Raw genomic sequence first — 5,864 nt, forward strand, 5'->3', positions numbered from 1 at the left:
TTTTTCTTGCATCCAGATAAGAACAGCTGCATACATAATCTAGACACTCCCAAATTCACGTCACCTGTTTGTTTGGGGGGTAGAGCCCCTGAAGGCTCAGATAACTTAAATAGTTCTTGAAGCCTGGATGCTTCTTGGAGTTAGAGGAAACAATTATATAATAAAATTGTTGAAGTAATCTTTTTTTACCATAGTGCTGGTGGTCTTTTGGATTGTGATGTTGCTTGCTGTAGTGTGTTGAAAGTCTTCTCGGAGGTGCTGGGAGCTCTTACTCAATCTCTCTGTATATGTTCTACTGCATAAAATGCTGACCTGTAAAGCAGAACAGATCCTGTGTTCAGTATTTACTTAAGGGAAAGTAAGAACAAAGCTCTCGTCCTGTTCACTGCCTTGGCATTCATTTGTCTCCATAATAATGTAGGTATGTTAATGTATGTATTTATCTTTGCTGGCAGCATTAAGGGGCTAATTCAGCTCAGATTTTAGTTACATCTTTCTCTGGTTTGCTGTTCAGGGGATCACCAGTTGTTGGATGACTTAAAGGATTAGAAAAGGGTTTTGAAGGGTTAGAGGTTGAATTCAGTATAATGTTGGTTGATGAACTAAAGGAGTATCTAGAGGAAGAATCTAGTAGAGGATAAGCAGCAGAACTTGAGCATTTGGATTCAGTGGGAAACCAGCAGAAGTAGGACAGAGCTTATCAGAGGAAGTATCTAGCAGAATAGTGATGGGTGAAATGGGGACTGAGCTGAGAAGATGCCACTTCACTGCCTGTAGTTCAAGACTAATAGAAGGAATAATGTAAGAGTAATCTTAAGGAATATTAGATGAAGGTTTCAGTTTAGATGAGATGAGTCATCTCAGCACTGATCAGGCCACATTTGCAGTACCGTGTCTGGTTCTGGGCTCTCTAGTACAAGAAACAGAGCTACTGGATCGTGTCCAGTGAGGGGCCACTGAGATAACTGAGGGACTGGAGAAGGCTGAAGGGAACTGCTGGAATTGTTCACTGTTGAGAAAGCTCAGAATGAGGGCCTGGACAATGGGAGGATGTCGAGAAGCTGGAGCTGGGCTGCTGTCAGTGGTACTCAGGGGCAGGACAAGAAGCAGTGGGTTCAAACGAAAACCTGAACTTAAGATAACACTTTCCTGCTGTGAGGGTGACTGAGCGTTGGAGCAGGTTGCCTGGAGAAATTGTGGAAACTCCGTATTTGGAGATGCTCAGAAGCTGTGTCTGGGTGTGTTCCTGGGCAGCCTGCCCTAGGTGGCTCTGCTTGAGCAGGGAATTGGACAGGATGACCTCCAGACGTCCCTGCCAGCCTCAACCATTTTGTGACTGAGTGGTAGAAAATCTGGAATAATCTAAGCGAGTTGTTGAGTAGGAAGCTGGATAAGGAGGAGCTGGGAGAGAATCTTCAGCTCTCTTGTTTGTTTTTCTAATCTAAGATGCTTTAAATCAAATAGTTCTCAATCAAATGTCTTTGCAGGAAATGGTGTAGGTAAGGTGTGTTCTAGCTCCTGGGAGACTGACATAGGCTCTGTTTGATTGTATTTACATCATCAATACTAGCAAAAGACTTGTCTCTAAAAATCTCAGTGTTCTTGACTGACATTAAAGCCATGAAGTTCAGCATGTTAAATAGTCATGGGCTTAAAAAGAGCCCAAGGACTTAACGTTTTGGATTGCTTAGAGGGAAGGCTGCACGATGTAGTGCACAGAGCTTATCTAGCTTATCAAATGTAGGTACCACTGCTGTCAGAATTTTCCTGGGATGTTGCAGCTAGGTCAGCCTCTCCTGCAGAGGAATTTGCACTGGTGACACTGAGGCATGCTTCCAGAAACGTTCTTGCTCTGCTTAACACCCAAATTTGTTTATTCAAAAGCAGGTTATCTACCTCATGTATTGATCACTGTCATTGTCAGCTTTAAGCTACAAGTAATGTGGCACAGACTCTGCTTGTTGCAGAGTAAGGTTCTGGCACTGTCAGCGGTGTTAAGTTTGCTCCAGTTGATGAAGATAAATTTCAAAGCTGCCTTCAGTTTAGGTGGATAGGTGCAGTGCTTAAGCCATTTTCTAAGATGGGAAAGTGTAACAACGGTTTTTCCACAGCTTTGTATAAAGAGTGTAATCTCTGTTTGTTACAGGAGTGTTTAAGGTAGTACAACATGGAAATACGGGTGCTTTCAGCTGAATGTAGTGCATTTAATAATGCCAGAAGCAAGCAGCAGAATTGTGTGTATACCATGAATATTTGTATTGGTGAACTGGAGCCCTTGTAGATTCTGCTGCATTGAAACAATTGTGGAATAGCTTCTGTCCTGAAGAATAAGGGAATTTATCTTCTGAAAATGAGGAGTTTTCACTTGTTGATGTCTTTTCTGTGGAACTAGTGACTTTTTAAGGAGCTACTCAAGTTATAATTGGTTTTATAAGCAACTGAATAAGGACTGAGGTCATACATTCTAAAAATGTACACTGGTGGAATCAAAGATGAAATTGAATAAATTGGAATGTTTGCACCTTTTATACAGTTTGGAGTGGCATGTAGTGAAGCCCACAGAATGCAGGTGGGACTCTGTATCATGATTGCCATTGAATATATAAAGAGCAGAATTCAGATGCATAATCCCTGTAAATTTATGGATGTGAAGAATTTCTAAAATTGGGCTATGAATTGAATATGTTCAATTCCACTGAGCTGTGCTGCCTGCTGTTGCAGTTACAAAGAGTTTTCTTTATAAACAGAGGCATCTTTATTCATCTGTAGAAAAGAAGAAAATGTATGAACACTTATGTAGTGTTTTTTAACTGATGAGTTCCTTCAGACTTTTCAAATGAAAATTTGTAATTCTGTTACTTCCAGTGGAGCAAACTTAATGTTATGTGCTTCTGTGTTGCACTGTGATTAACTCAGCCAGTCACAGTTTCTCTTCATTGAATTTCAGACAAATTCTTTGTAAAATAAAGATGCATGAAGGCTAGTACTTGTTAAAACATGACCTGATAATGTGACAGGAGATTAACTCTCTTTAACATTTGAGATGTGGGCTCACTTTCCATGGCACCTGGTTACAGCACAGTCTGCTTTTCCGTAGTGAGCTCTTGTAGTGATAGCTTCTTGTTCTTTGACATGCAGCTGCATGGTCATCCCTATAACAGGAAGAAAAGGTCGTGCTTCCTATGCAGTACTGCTCTTCGTGTTGCAAAGTACTGCCTTGGAATATCAATGTCTAACTGGTACTCGTCACTCTGGGCCATACACTGCTGCTGTTCCGTGACTGGCATTAGAACTGACTGTTTGCTCTTAACCCAGGGATTGATTTCTCATGTCAGTGTTTGTTTCATACTTAAGGTCCTAGTCAGTTTATGGTCCTTGCCTTAATTTGGTTTATTTTTGTTTCATGTAGTATTTTGTTGGTATTTTGCTTGTAAACTTCTCAAGGACATTCTTTTATGGTATTGTAACAGTGCATAGTGAGGGGAGGATCCTGATGTTACTATTGGTAATTGAGGTGTATTGATTAAAGCTGCTGCTTCAAGCATTGAGAGGAACAGAAACTGATGCATTTTGGTGTAGACAAAAATGCATGACTGTGTTTCTCGGCTGCTAGAGAACTCACTTAGTTTTGGTTTAGAGGCTTTTCAGATTCAAATTTCAAGAACAGACTGGGAGTTGCATGGGATTGTCAGTGGAAAATTATGTTGAGAGATAGAGTGGATATCACAAGAGCGTACCATTTATTGCCAACAGGCAGTTTAGTAGTTCAAGCAACTGCTTAAGTAGTTAAGTCACCTTTTATATACATTGAGCTTCGCATACCCTAAACTATCACCAGTGTCACCAGATGTGTATCCAAGATGCCTAGAAAATAAAATTCAGGACATATAGCAGATCAGTATCCTCCAGCACTTCTCCATAGACAACCCCTTGTCACGGGGAGAAGCTTGTGTGCCCTTAGGTGGTTGCGAGCTCTGCTGGCGGTGGCATGTGCCTCCGATAGGGTCTCCCATGCCAGACAGGTCTCAACTGAAGGATCGGACTAAGTGTGTCCACAGGTAGAGTGGGCTCACTAGCCTCCAACTCTAACTCCAAACCCGGGCAGATGGAGCTCGTTTAGCCCTGTAAGGCCATCCATCTAATAGAAGGACACTCTTAACTAAACCTGCGTCCTGAGGACTTTGCTGTCACCATCCAAGCTCGCTGGGCCCTGGCAGATGAAGCTTAGGAGTAAAAGGTGGGGCCAGTTCTGCACATGCTGAGCCTCACCTAAAAAATCCATTGCGCAGGCTTGAAGGTTACACCCACATTTGTAAAGTCCTGTAGCAACAGGAGAGGGACGAAACGGCAGGTGTTAAGGTGCACTGGAAGCCGCAGACCCAGCCCTGCATGCAGGCGGTTCAGGACATTGTTCGCTTGAGACTGACCCCTGAGATGGCAGTCTTGTTCGGCAACATCCTGATTGACCAAGCAGCCTTTTTCCAGGAGAGCACTGCTTGCTCCGCACGGAGAGGGGCCTAGAAAAGATGGCCTAAGCAAAGTTCATCTCCACCCTCCACCTGGTTGTCTGACTGCGGCCAACAGGCATCTTGTGATGCGGTTGAACAAACACAAAGAGACAAAGGCATGCACCTGCCTCCAAAGGTGTGTTCAGATTGACACTCACTTGCAACCGGACTTGCCTATCCTGCATCGGCCTTTTTAGCCATCAGTGCACTTGTAGCAAGTGCGGGTAGAGCCCTTCCCATAGCTTCGTTTGCGAAGCCCAGCCATGATGATGATGATCCTCCAGCAGCAGTATCCTGAAGCTTGACAGTATGTTTCAGGGTGTTTCAGACAGCTTCAGGTGCCTGTGTGTCTAGCTAAATGAATCTCACAAGAAGCTATGCTTTTCTCCATGATAGAATGTGTTAATAATGTGACAGGATAAATTGCTCCAGATGGGTGCCCTCTCTAGGCTTTGATGTCCGAGAGAAGTCTGTTTGTGGAGACTCTTTCAAATTTTAACCACTTTGTTGTAGTTCCTAAGTACTTCAGTGTTCTCAGTGTACCTTCTGAGATGGTATTTTATAAATGTCTTAAATGCTTTTCTTAGTTTGAGAAGTAGAATTTGTGATATATTTGAATTTCGTAACACTTGATACATATAAATCCATATACATTCTGTGGAGTTTTCCCTTGAGAATTCTGGTTGCCTGCTTTTTGTGGTATTTTAAAATCTATACTCTCGGAAACCAAAGGTAAAATTAAACTTAACACCTTTATATGGCTAGCTGGATGTAATTGTTTGTCACAGAGAACATCACCTCGTTATATAGTTTGGTTCCATCAAACAATATAATGACTGCAGATCCACTACTGAAATACAGATTATGTAAAATGAAACAGGAGTGTTCTGGAAAAGTATAGTGAGTAACTTCAAGCATTTAGGCTGAAGAGTCTTCACCTGACAAGAATGAGGAAAATCTTTGTGCAGTAATCGTTGTGAACTATTTCGCATGATCTGTTCTAGGATGTTGTTCAGGAATGGAATAGCTTCATCAGCCTTTTTGTGTCAAGGACAGAAAGTTGTCTTGCTGGGGCAGAAGGTTTGTGTAGAAGTCAGGTCATGGTTTTTTAATCCACATGTAATCCCATTTTTGATAATTATGGTGTTTAGGTATTCTAAGACAAAATATATTTGTTAGTCAAATAGATTCTTGAAACTCAAAATGAAGGTGGCTTTCAATTAAAGCTCTCTTGCATAACATTGTCCTCTTTGTAATTAATTGTTTTATTGACATAAATTGCAGCTTTTGCTCAGATTTGCATGTGCATTCATTACTTTGGTATGAATATGCACAATTGTATTTTGTAAGCACCAG

The sequence above is a fragment of the Apaloderma vittatum genome, unplaced genomic scaffold (genome assembly GCF_000703405.1).
Source record: "Apaloderma vittatum isolate BGI_N311 unplaced genomic scaffold, ASM70340v1 scaffold8382, whole genome shotgun sequence".
Classification (NCBI taxonomy): Eukaryota; Metazoa; Chordata; class Aves; order Trogoniformes; family Trogonidae; genus Apaloderma; species Apaloderma vittatum.